The sequence below is a fragment of the Syngnathus typhle genome, linkage group LG9, assembly GCF_033458585.1.
Source record: "Syngnathus typhle isolate RoL2023-S1 ecotype Sweden linkage group LG9, RoL_Styp_1.0, whole genome shotgun sequence".
Lineage (NCBI taxonomy): Eukaryota > Metazoa > Chordata > Actinopteri > Syngnathiformes > Syngnathidae > Syngnathus > Syngnathus typhle.
In genome coordinates, this window is record NC_083746.1 from 3,062,342 (window position 1) to 3,076,075 (window position 13,734).

At 41.9% G+C, this 13,734-nt stretch overlaps 1 protein-coding gene across 2 annotated transcripts in view; it reads right to left on the bottom strand.

Moving 5' to 3' along the window:
* il1rapl1a (interleukin 1 receptor accessory protein-like 1a) overlaps window positions 1-9,079 on the bottom strand; it is a 161,167-nt gene extending 152,088 nt beyond the window's left edge. For both annotated transcript variants that reach the window (XM_061287920.1, XM_061287919.1), the window contains exon 1: window positions 8,635-9,079. The gene's annotated coding sequence lies outside the window, so the exon portion shown is untranslated. The remainder of the gene's footprint in view (window positions 1-8,634) is intronic.
* Between the last annotated feature and the right edge of the window lie 4,655 nt (window positions 9,080-13,734).

Consider the following 13,734-nt stretch of genomic DNA (forward strand, 5'->3'; position numbering starts at 1 on the left):
GATTTTGAGAGTCTCCCTACAAAAAAAGGAACAATTTATTTTCAATCTGAGAAATTGTTGAAGGCTTCTCACTTTTGTTAAGATCAAGTGCTTGGAGGAGATCTGCGTTTTAGATTTTCACAGTGTATGAGTGAAAACACTCCTGCCGGCCTCAGAAAGAGGCAAAACGGTTGTGTAGCCCTCTCAGATTGATTTCCTTTAACACCATGCTTGTGAACAGCAGCACCAACTCGGCCTCTGTGGATTGCCGACACAGGCTACGTACGTGTTTAGCCGCTTTTTGTGCCTCAAATTGCAATGCGCTTCCATTTTTTTCCACCACGGAGTCTGCAGGCCAAAGCATTCCTTATCCGACATCCTGCAAAGCCAGACTGTTTAGCCCGGAGGTGTGAGATCCAGGAGGAAGAAGAGGAGAGGTGCCAGATCATTGCTAAGGCCAACAACATGACTGACCGTGTGTCACAGCTACACACAGCATATGACGGGTTGAACACCAACATGCAGTTGATGCCTCTGACCCTTGACGATGACGATGCAATGTCGTGACAGCGCTTCAACCTCATGACTACTTTGAAAGCGGGCATTGCAATCGTATTGATGTCTCCTGGCAAAAAAACAAACAAAACAAAAAAAGCACTTTTGAATCGGTTTGCTAAGCTCTTATTGTCTGGTGCTTCCATGTTGATTTGTAGGCTTTATAGCGGGCAATTGTGTTCATTGAGGCCCTAAATTGTGTTAAATGCTTACAAATATGAAAGCTTGGGACTCTAAATTGTCCTCAAATGTGATTGGATCGATTTACGAGTTGCCAAAGCGCTTGAAAATAGTACTGTGGGGAAACTGTGAAAAGGCAACATTAATGGAGCCGTTTTAATGAGATGTTCTAAAATAAGGAAATGGAAAAAGAAAAGTGATTCTTGTTTTTACTTCTCCACAGTAAGGAATCTGAGAGGAGAGTAAATTGAATACAACAGACCACTGCAGCAAAAGAGAGACCAGAATAAAATGGCATAGCAACAGGGTACGCTAACTTTGTCGCATTCATTAATTTTGGCATTTCTTGCCATGTATCCTCAAATGTTTCGAATTATGTGAATACTTATGTTAGCAGAGGGGTCAAGAAGCACGTGTGGCGAAAGCCGAAGTGTGGCAAGGACCTGGATTTGACAACAGTGTGTGACAGCTATGAGGCAATGACCACCCGTATTACGTCACCCGTATGGTATGAGCTCGGAAAATGTAGAAAGAAGGTGGGTAGCAAGCTCTAAGCTTGTCGGACTCCACATCTCACGGACCACATCTGGTCTACCACCATTTCTCTAGGTGAGGAAAGACTCAAGCTTTCCTCAGGAAATGATGCCAAACCCAGACCAACACTTGCTTCTTCACATCCATCACAGAGAGTATGCTGATCCACTGGCTGAGCAGCTGTACTGCGAAGAACAGGAAAAGCCTAAAGCGAGTAGTGAAAGTGGCAAAGTGGGTGATTGGATCTACTCTAACTCCCCTCAGAGACATTTACTCCGGCAGACAACTGCGGAAAGCCAGTGGAATTACTGAGGACCCCCACCCCGGACAATCACTTCCAAACCACTGTGGAGCATAAAAGTCTCAAACCACAATTGTCAAAAACAGCATTTAGCAGCACGCCATGAAATGCATTTGTCTACCCTGCAGAGACAACAAAAGATCTGATCCTACACACTTTTTAACACGTTGAAGCAAAAGCTAATTTTTATGGGCAACACTGCTAATGATGAGGTGATGCCACACTGATTTTCACTGTTCCTGCAATAGGGTCAATAAAGTTATATTTTATTCAATTCTCATCATCCACTCGCTCTAAGTGGAGAAAAAAATATGTATGCTTGATATTAGTCAAAGGGAGGGAATGTTGGTACAAGGTAGCTGGAGAAAACACCATTTTGAAACATTTCACGGTTAACTAGAAGACCATGTTGATCAATCAACAAAAAGTTTGGTGGTGGTTGTTTATGAGGTAACATTGATGACCATAATGGTCCAACAGTACGACACCAACTGGAAACAAATGTTTTCCAAAACGAAAATGCTCGACTTAGTCGATTCACTCTTGACGAATTAACTCATTTATGCCATTGACAACTACTGACTATTTTAACTGGGCCGAACCTGAATGAGTTCAAAACAGTAAGAGGTTGACTAAATGTGATAAAAGCTACCAATCTCGAAACACAACTAAACCTGAGACTCAACTTAAAAATCGCTTAACACTGGCCTGAGGCAATACGTCAGTAGTAAAGCGATACGTGAAAAGACAAGTTTAGTAAGTGGGGAAAAAAACAGGAAAGGCTTCAGCTTGAATCGGATCATCAGAACAGGAATCGGACAGATTGAATGTATTTGGAAAGAGCTTGGGACAACTCTGTGCGCTGAGTTTCAAAGATCAGAGTGGCTTCAGACTAGAGGCGCACTCATTACAGAGCGAGGGAGCTAAGAGCTGGTATCCACTTGGCGACATCAGAGATGGCTGCTCAGCACACAGCATATTTATTGCAGCCCTGTGCACCCCTGGAGACTCATAGCAGAGTAACACACAGCACAGTAGATGACAAAATGAAATGTCTACAAACATCAGCAAGCTCTCTTGCCGCCCGTCGTCTTCGATTGCTTCTTCACCAGATCTCACATGGCCTCTTTTGTTGTTTGGCTTTTTTGGACGACACAGCTTGAGAGCAGAGGCCATCGGAGCCGTTTTCTGAAGCGAGTTGACAAGGCAAACAGAAAATGGAGTCCCTCGTCCCTCCTTACTCGTGCCGCAGTCCACCGAGAGACGGCGGCTTAATATTTCACTGCTGCGAGCAAATCTGATTCCGACGTCGCTCTTACGAGTAACTGCAAGCTCGGAGATTTTCGCAAGCGACGTCTCAAAGGAACATGGCGGCACGTTGGGTGGATGGATGGATGGACGGATCAGTTTATCGGCAGCACGTTGCTGGGGTGCCTTGTAGCACAATTAGCAGACAGGCATTTTTACCTTTCTAAGATTTCCAATAGAATTCTCCTGACAATATAATGATTAAAGATTTTCCTCCTTCATCAATCCAGACAAGACAAACGCTTGTTTAACCAAGTACAGACGTCTCCTACTTGGAAGCGGGGGAAAAGACAACGTCAAATTGTAATAAGCGAGGCTTTTAACATCCTTATATTCACCCTGTTCTCATACATCATCAAGTCGCCAAGGTCCCTCGGCGACATCGTGCACAGAGCCTTGACTAAAAGTGTGTCACCGTGATCTTTGCCTTAACCTGAGCGGACCTTAACCAAAGCACCAATACATCATCGTATGTAAGTATGGCAAAGGTATGATTCACGGTCGCGGTCGGTTGGCCGATTCGCATGTGCTTTGTTTGAACCCTCTGGGTATCTAACACAAGTGCAAGAAGAGAGGAGCGCTATTGTTAGCCGCTAATGTTCCCTAGGGTAGCTGGGAATCAGCTGGTGAGCTAATATTTGTACCGTGGTCAACAGGGCGTTTTTCTTGATTTTAAGATGGTTACGTTTCATACTTGTATGACATTTACCATGTAAAAAAAGTTTTCTTGAATCGAATTTGTGAAGAAAGTGGTGTTCGAAATGCATTTTCTTTAAAAAAGCAAGTTCAATTTAGTAGTACAACATAAAAAAATTAACTTTTATGTTAGCCTAGATGGAGTCCCTGCCCTATAATGCACAAACTTGAAAATCTACAAAATCACATGTTAACTTTTTTAATATACTTGATTATATATATATAATAATAATATACTGATTATACTGTATATACTGATTAGCTTACAGCTATTCTTTTTTTTTTAATAATAATCAATTCACCTTGTCAAGAAATTATAATATTTTCTGAAATATCAAATTTTTTTGGGAAAATGGCCTTTTTAGTTGTATTACACTGCGGGGTAAATAAAAAAATAAATAAAACTTTGCAATAATATTCAAGTTCATTCATCAACAATTAATTTCACGCAGTTAAGCAAATTAGTACCAACCAATCAGTTGATAATGTACAACTCAGAAACAGTGGTTAACCCATTTTCACAGTTGAATAACATTGCCTTTCCAGTACAATTGATAAAGGCTGTATGATGGGCACAGTTGGATCCTGGAGAAGATGATTTCCTGTTTTTTCTACGGCTAAACAAATTTTGTATTCCAAGCAAAGCCACTGTACTGTATTATGAATAGGACTTTGATGCTGTTGTCACATCATGAGCTGCTTAGATTTAATGAGGCATATAAAGTCAACCATACCTGTGGAACCTTAACTGCCTAAGACATGGTTTGTTCCCCATTCGATTGTTCTGAAGGGCCTTTAATCACTTCAAATTGTCTTTGAGCTCCTTATTGTGAATGACGACTTCTTCATAAAAGACAAGACAAATATCAAAGGCAAGGTAGTTGAGGAGGAGAAACAATGTACACCACGTGTGCTAGCTTAGCATTGCTGCAGCAGGCACACAAATCACGGAGCAGCCCTCGCCACCCTGACAGGGTACAGGATGCACCAGTGCCTTTTTTGAAAATCCCATACGGCAGCCCCCTTTTGTTTTATGGTCATGTGACTGCACGCCCATTCCCCAATAATTGAGCGGTTTGAACCCTCGAAGCCACCGCGCCTGGAAATGAAAAATCCTCAGCTCCCGCATCCAAATGATTATTCCTAAACAAAGCGTGTTAAATGGACGCCGCCGCCTCTGCGGCACTCTCCATCTGGAGGATGCTGCGTGACAGCTTCCCTTAAATTACAAATATCAATCTGCCACAGTGGGAGCTCGGCCCACCAGCCGCCTCTCAGGGGTCCGCGTCAAAGCAGGAGGCCCTCCGAACGGCAAGCATCAAAAGCGACGGGCGCGCTTCATGCTTTATTTGCCGGAGCGTGATTCATCTGATCGGCAAAGTCAATGTTTTGATTGCAAAAGGGGACGTCGTGCATATGCGATGCTGAGCTTGCTTGATGTTGATGCTTGTTGAAGCAGTAGCGGCGGAAAAGTGTGGGCGTTGAACCAGTTCACGTGGAAAAGTGGAGGCGTTGTGATCTTGCACCGTGAAAATTACAGATAGGTGCCTCAGTCCTGAATACAGTAAATGTATCAATTGAAGTAAATCTGGTAACAATAAAATGGAAATTCTTGACTATTTCATGTGACAAGATTGTGTACGATTACAGGGAACGTTGGGGGCGCGGAATAGTTATTATTTTATTTTATTTTATTTTTTTTATTATTTTATTTTATTTTTTTATCTGCCATGTGGCACTTTGGGATTCCCCCAAATGTAAAGTGCGTTATAAATATAATTTATTATTATTATTATTATTAATAATAATTCTTCCCAGGAGGCATATAACAGAAATTAATTAAAAAGCACAGGATTAGAGGTAAATTTTTTTTTGAGGGTTTGTTTTTCTGATAACTATTTGTCAAAACAAGGACATATCCTGTCAGCATTGAATCGGAACTGGCCCAAGATGAAAAAGCAAAAAATTGTTCCCTCTCCAACTTATTCGCTGCAAACGAAAATCTTTGACTTAATCAACAACTGATTTGAAATCCCCTCAACTTCAAATCAAGGCAATTTGCTATGTAGATCTGGGTTAGCTCCGCCCATTACACCCCCCACGCCCCCCGAGGCGTGGAGCGACAGACGTTGGCTCGGAGGGCTCTCAATCTGCCGTGTGATCAGCGGTACCCTCCCCGAGCGTGTTTCCCCCTTTTCCTGCCACCACCACCGGCTGTCCGCCCGCGGCCACACAAGCGCTTGTGCTCGCCGTCCAACTGCTTCCGTCGATGTGCTTCTCCACGGGATCGCCTTCGAGTGGCGGGTTGGCGGCACGGTCTAATTCAATCAACACACAGGTTGAGGGGCACACAACTCAATGAATGGGGAGCCTCTTCTATCACAGAGGTTGGCAGGGGGGAGTCATATTTTGTCAACCTCGTGTTGCTAAATAAGGTAACCAACCGTGTAGCTGATATACCGTAATTTTTGGACTATAAGTCGCACCGGAGTATAAGTCGCACCAGCCATAAAATGCCCAAAAAAGAGAAAAACCTGAGTATAAGTCCCCCCCCCCACCCGAACTATGAAAAAAAACGCGACTTATAGTCCGAAAATTACGGTAACGTTAAATTCTTTCGCCAGCTAAACTAGCAAACGCCACCTCCACTGGTAGTAGCTAAGCAGTGCACTCCATTGTATTGCTTAAAACAAGATTAATGCACAATGAATTCCATAAAACCGTTCTATATACATCGAGTTCGGTCGATGCGATTATTGGGAAATCTAAAGGCCGTTTCGCGACGCCTGAGCGAGGCACAGGGCAGAAGAGCTCGAGTGCAGCCACGCCGGGAATGGATGTCATAATTAAGACGGCTTGTATGAAATATGTATGAAGCAAATTAGCATAATTCACATACCGATGCTGGGTGGAGGGAATGTCACCGACGTGCAATAGAAAAAGATAACGCAGTTTGTCCAAGTGTGAAAATGTCAACACGCACACAAAACAATGCTAGAATGCTCCTCGAATATTTCAAGTGACTACGCCGAGGACCCCACGGGCCGGTCGAACATCTTCGACAAGCAAGCTCGGAACAAAGGAGCTGTCCGTTTCAGCACCACGGACAGTTCCGCACGTCCCGCCCGCCACGCTGTCACCTCCCAAATCACTGCTAAATGACACCTTTGACTATTCTGTGTTAAATTACCTCGATAAACAGTCTGAATGCTGTCACTTACTCGTTAGGAAGTCATTAACAGACATGACAGTCCATAACAGCGAGCCCCCAGAAACTCAAACAACGTGGAACTCAACTTCTTGCATAGACGACACCAACATGTATCGCAGCCAAACGAATGCCGGAGGACAGATGTGAGTGAGGTCATACAATGCCCTTGTCCCAAGCTCTTAAGTTGAAAGCAGTCGCAAGTGTCTGGCAAGCATTTGACATGCCACACCACGCGGTGCCGCTGACATCATTTCATGCCAGATGTCGTGCCGCTGTCAGGAAGCACAAACTATGTTATCAATAGCCAGCTTGTGTTAAAAAAAGACACATTTTGGATTTTGGAAAAGATTGAGCTTGTATTTTAACTACTACTTGACCACTCCAACTACTGCTATGTTACATTTGACATAGGCCAGCCCTAACTTGTCGATGTCCCTTTTTAACCTCCAAATGTCGCCATGGTTTTTGCTTGCACTCAACAAAATGGCTGATGCAGTGACCACTTCAACTTTTCTTCTACTACTACTTCTGCAATCACATGACCTTAACTGTATGGTTTGGATGGGTTGAGTGTTTGTGCCCCCGAGACCGGTGTGTGTCCCCTTCGTGACCCTTATAGGCCTTCGGTAAGGCCAAGTACATGTGACCCTAAAGTCATTCGTGTACTCTTTTGACCTTTTATGGCGACCATACATTTTGCTTTCGGTTTATGGGCAAAACTTAAATGTATATGGTTATATCAATTTGAACTCTAGGGTGAGCCTTGTACCTCCCTTTTTTATTGGGAAATATACTCTTCATAATCACTACCGCCACTATTAATAGCCATTTTTGTTTGTTTTTCTGCATATACTTTTTTTAGCCGTGATAGATATATGAGCCATGTCCCATCTGCCAACAACACACTCATAACATGGATGGATAGGTGGATGGGTAGATAGATAGAAGGATGGATAGATGGATGGATGGATAGATGGATGGATAAATGGAGGGATGGATAGATGGAGGGATGGATAGATGGATAGATAGATGGATAGATAGATGATAGATGGGAGGGTAGATAGATGGAAGGGTAGATAGGTGGAAAGGTAGATAGATGGATAGATAGATAAAAAGACAATACATCGATTTTTTTAAATCCATTAAGGAAATTCCGGGAAATGAATTCCCAATAGACAAATGTGAGCCTGTAATCCAGCGTCATTTTTGATTTACTGCAAGTTGGTATCCATTTCCGCCACAACATACGAGTAAGGTCTTACTGTACTCACAAGCAACCTATAGTAAAGGTGCAAGTTTGAGGTCTCATGCAGTGTTACGTGCGCACGATCGATTGACTCAATTACGGCCCCCCCACCCCACCCCAACAACACTGCGACTGTGCATCAAGAGAAGTCGTTGTGCAACTAATGAAAAAATAAAAGTTGGCTAGTACGGGAGAATAACCTTCTTTTACACCTTTATCTTAATCCTCTTCCTTAATGTGTGTGTGTGCGTGTGCGTTTGTTTGTGTGTGAGCATGCGTGCACGTGTGTGTGCGTCTTTATATATGTGTGTGTGCATATGTGTCTGCACTGCAGATGGCTTCTCCGGTGTCTTCATGGTTAAACTGGCGAAAGAGCAGTGAGACAAACAAGGGGCACATTCCAAAAGAGACAGGAGTCTCCCTTCACACTGCGACAGAAACAATTGGGGGGGGAAAAATAATAAGACTACATTTTTTTTTTTTCCCCCTCCACATTTTATCCTGATAACTTGCTGTTGTCATCTGTGCCGTTACTTCATCCATTCACAGTAGCAAAGTGCAAACTTTAAAGGGGATTGGGAAGGGGTTGGGGCTTGGTGGGTATTTGGGGCAAAATTGGCCTACCTTCAACTGGATTCCCAAAAGAATAAAATTTTTAAAAAACGCTCCGAAGCGCTTTCCCGAGTCAGTCAGTCAGTAAGAGGATGAATCTTCTTTGGACATGACAACTCCGAGTGAGAGGAAAAGAGGAAGGTTCCATAAAATGGATTGATGGATGGATGAATGGATAAGAAGTGAGGTCGCCCATTCAGCCCCAAATAATCCCAATAGGAGACAGAAATCTTGTTAGAAGAAAAGAACGGAGGCTGACAAGTGCGTCAGAAGCTCTTAAGTAAAATATTTCAATGGTGTGGGGGAGGACCAAGGAGGTTGGGGGCTGAGGGGGGCTAGGGTTCCCAAGAGTCACCCCCGTTGTCCTCCTCCTGATGACTTTATGAGGCAAAGGGTGCCCGGTGTCTAATCCTTGGCCATCCCAGACGCGCTGCTCCTGGTGCGGCCACGCTGCTGCGCAGGGAGAGAAGGCGGCAAATGAATGCACGCAGAAAAATGGTCACATCCAATAAGGGGGAGGATGGAGAGAGAGAGAGTGAGAGAGGGAGGGTGGTGGTGGTGGGGGGGTATGGTATTCCTCCTCAGTCGGCTCTATGGTTGCAGTGCCACCAGCGTGCCCCTGGTCCTAGTGCCCCCCAGTTGCCGATACCCCACCACTGCTGCATCATTCTTCTTCATCAGCAAGTAAATGAATACATTTACTTGCTTTCTCTCATGGAATAATCTATACATCTATATACATTATCTCGGGGACTCTCATTCCTGCGCTCCATTTATCATCCATCATTCTCTTCATCTGTATTTGTCCTCTTGTTCACTTATCTGTCCGCCCATCAAGCTGGTTATATGGCAACTGCTATTTGTCCTATTCTTGTGCTCTTATCCGCTCGTCCACCTGTCATTCTATTATTCATTGTTTTATCCATCACTCTTATTTGTCTATTAATTGATCAAGCTATCCAACAATTTATTTGCCATCACTCACGATCCGTCTGTCTTCCATTTAATACATTTTTTTTTGCAGTCTGTCCGAGATGCCATCGAGACTTTTTTGTGATTCCGATTAAAGATGTGTGAGCAATGTTTTCCATGAGTCATGATCTATTCTGATCTGGAGTTTATATGTGCTACAACAATTAATCAGAACAGCCATTTTATAGCTTATTATTCTAATGGCGCCGCGTAAACCCGGCCGGTAATCATTCTGTCACCCAGCCATTTACTGAATCTGTCTCTACAAGTCCATCGCCTCTGTCCATCTCCTCTTAACTCATCCATCCATCCATCCATCCATCCATCCATCCATCCATCCATCCATCCATCCATCCATCCATCCATCCATCCATCCATCCAGTGATAAAAAGGAAGCAGCGTGTGGCCGGTGCGACAACCGCCATTTAATGAGCTAGCGATAACGGCTGACATCCTCGCACATCTCCAGAGAGGTCGGAATGAGAAGAAAATGATGAGCAGTTGGTTTGGGAAGACTCACAAGTCATAGGTGGGTTGCCGTTTTACAATCACTTGAAGACTTGAGATTGAAAGGGACTTCAGATGACGGAACACAAAATGCTTTGACAGCTAATTTGCCACCACAGCATGGTTCCTACATCTGATTGTATTTGTGCTTGAATATTAATGACTTCAGTCCTGTTTTTGTTTGAAATCGTCAGTAAAAACAAAAAAAGAATTAATTAGTTAATTAAATTATATCTTATATTTGTATAAGATTATATATAATCTATGAATATAAGTATACATATACATTTTAGGATTTTTTACACAGAAGATTAGATATATATAATCTATAAATAATTATCTAAATAAATAGATACCGTTTGGGGTCACCCAAACAATTTTGTGACCCCAAACATTTGAACGCTAGTGTATATATATATATATATATATATATATATATATATATATATATATATATATACACTAACCCTAATCAATTAGGTCAATTATTATAATATATATATATATATATATATATATATATATATATATATATATATATATATATATATATATGCACAAACACACGCACACACCTGACATTGTTGCGTGGATGTACTTGTATAAGCACTGTGCACCCGTGCAGTGCTCAGGAATGACGTGTCAGTGCGTGCCCACCCCCACACTTGTTTCCTTTCACGGTGCGAGTAGGATCTTGAAAGTTGCATGTCATGCACAAAATATAGACGTGACATAAATCCACCTCCACGAAAAAACTTCCTGGCTGATCACAGGGTAAACCCCATTGCCTCCCCCCTCCTTCATACTAGGCTCCCACCTGCCACTACAGTAGATGACTGTGTTTTTCACACCGGCCTATTGTGTGAACTCAACGAATTTGTTTCAAAAATATCATGTCCCACTTTTCCAAGCATGGACAAAAATATACTGTTGTTTTAGGATGTGATCAACTTTCAAAAAAAAAAGAAAAACTCATGCAGAAGGAAGGCACAAAATCAAAACGGATTCAAACAAGCAGACAAATTGATGCCGACAAGAAAGTCTGCTGCTTTCTTCTCAAAGGCGTTTTGATCTAAGTTTATCTGAGCTTATTATGACACCACATAGGGTGCAATTATTTTTGGTCAAGCGTGTTGGCAGCATCTAAATCTGACGTTTAGCTTTTTAATTGTGAGACACCCTGAGCTGCAGTCACTCTTTCGTTTCAGAACTAATAGATCAGTTAAAGAATATAACTGGTGGCACGCTGAGAAAAAGCACGTCGCAAACTAGACACTTTGACATTTGGCAATATGAGTATGTTTATCATTCCAAATTGATTTTGATGGATGGAACGTATACCGTAATTTTCGGACTATAAGTCGCACCGGAGTACAAGTCGCACCAGCCATAAAATGCCCAAAAAAGTGAAAAAAAAAAACATATATATGTATACAAGTCGCTCCTGAGTATAAGTCGCCCACCACCCAAACTATGGGAAAAAAAACCGCGACTTATAGTCCGAAAATTACGGTAGTGTTATTATATTTCAATATGTAACAGTAATTATGATGGGAAATGCTACCGGAAAGTCCGAGGATATGGGAAAAAAACTCCAAATGGTACACTACTGTATGGTTTCCCATAGGAAAGAATAAAAAGCAAATTAATCGTAATCGGTTTATAAAACATGTCTAAGCTGTATTGTACTGTGAATGATTTTAAGACCATTTTTAACATGGCTACACAGCAAACTGCAGTGTGTAGTACAATTATATTAAAACTACACACCATTTTAAGACGTCTGATAAAGGATAATAAGCAAGCATTCTATGCATACTGCTTTATGTAGTAATGGTTTTTAATTTTAAAACTCCCTTGCCTTTCTAGCGCTATAGTTATTACACTTATTCTCTAATATGATCTGATTGTTCTATGTTCATCTTGTTTTCAATGGTCAATTATTTTCCTGATTCTTTTATCACAAACAAATTATTTAGGTTTCAAGTGATAGCCGAAACATGTCAGGTAATGAAACCTAAATAATTTGTTTGTGATAAAAGAAGCAGGAAAATAACGATCTGAAGGAATTTTTAAAAATAAGCCAAACCAAAAGGGAACCAGAAATACGTCAGCAGGGAGGCTGGATAGCAGAATTGTTTTTTTTTTTCTCTCTCTCTTTTTAGCCTGGCATACACACAATGCTACGTGTAAAGAAAAAAAAAAAAAAAGTATTGTTAGAACATATTTATTCCCCAATGAGGGTTGCTCCAGCGAATTTAAAAACAACAACGAGAACAATAAAAACTGCATGCACACCAACTAGCACTTTCACATTAAATTAAGCCAGCACTGAGGCTTACACTGTGGAGCCCAATTCTAATTTAGAGCCCGTATCGAACTTCTTTTACTCTCTATCTAAACACACGGCTAATGTTCCATATTTAAGTCATGTTAATTTTCTCGAGCACACTGGTAGATGGTACTGGTCTCTGCCAAGCTGGGCGAGTGTCAATGGCCACGCACTTGACAATTTGGTGGCAGAAAGTCGATGTAAAGTTACACGTCTAAGTACGGGCGGAGGGTAGACAGCTGGTCTCATGCGGTTTTTGGTGAATTTGATCAGAGCACAGGCAGACATGTGCTCTGAAGACAAGTGTTGGATGTCAGTTATATTTCGTTCAGAAATACATATGTGAACGATGAGCAATAAACCTTCAGGATCATTTAAAAAAAAAAAATGTTAATTTGACACACAATCATTATTTTTTTTACATATTTTAATATTTTTTATCTTTACGCACGAAGGATTCGAAGACTCCAGCTTCGATCGACCATTATTGAAATTAGGTGTGGGCTCTCCCAACATTGCGCACATCCTACGCATTATTTTAGTTGCAAGTCATCGTGTTTTTTTTATTTTTTTATTATTTTGTGTCGTGAGGCCAAATTTAAATTTCGAGTCAAGAGGCCATAAAAAAAACTATTTCTTGAATAGAACAAGCAGTCAAACACATAATTGCCAAATGAGAGCACTCACAAGAAGCATGGAGGAGATGCTCATGTTCATGTAAGGGTCTGAGAGGAAAACTAGGCTCCTGGCCTTAACTGCTATGCCACACCCCCTTAACCTGTGACCTTTTCACAATTGCAAGTGCATTGATGCGCCGAAACCAGGATAACATTTCCCCACGCCGTTATCCTTTGAATCCGTTTTTTTATTCAGAAGGGGAGTCAAGTCAGTATCCGATCGAGTTGACCGATTCCTCTGCTTCTGGATATAGTGATCATCTCCTCTGACACCAAGCGCAAAGCTCTCCTCATCCTCACAGTCTTTACCCTATCTTTTTTTTTGTGCCAGCCACGCTTAAAGTCAGATTTGAAACGAGTCATTTGAGTCAGGGGTAGGAAGGAGAGAGATTTAGAGCTTCTCAGGAATGTGGTACAAATTGTCTGAGCTTTTACAAGAGTGGAAACGGCAACTGCTGGGTCTTTGTCGGTTGCAGCTCCTGTGGCACCGGAGAGTTGTTAATAATTAAAAGAATGCAAGATCAGGTACAAAAAAAAGCATCTGCTTTTGAGGCTGTGGACTAAATCAGCTACATTTGTCGTTGTCTTTCAGCGGCCGGTTGAAAAATGCAGTGACAAGCAAGC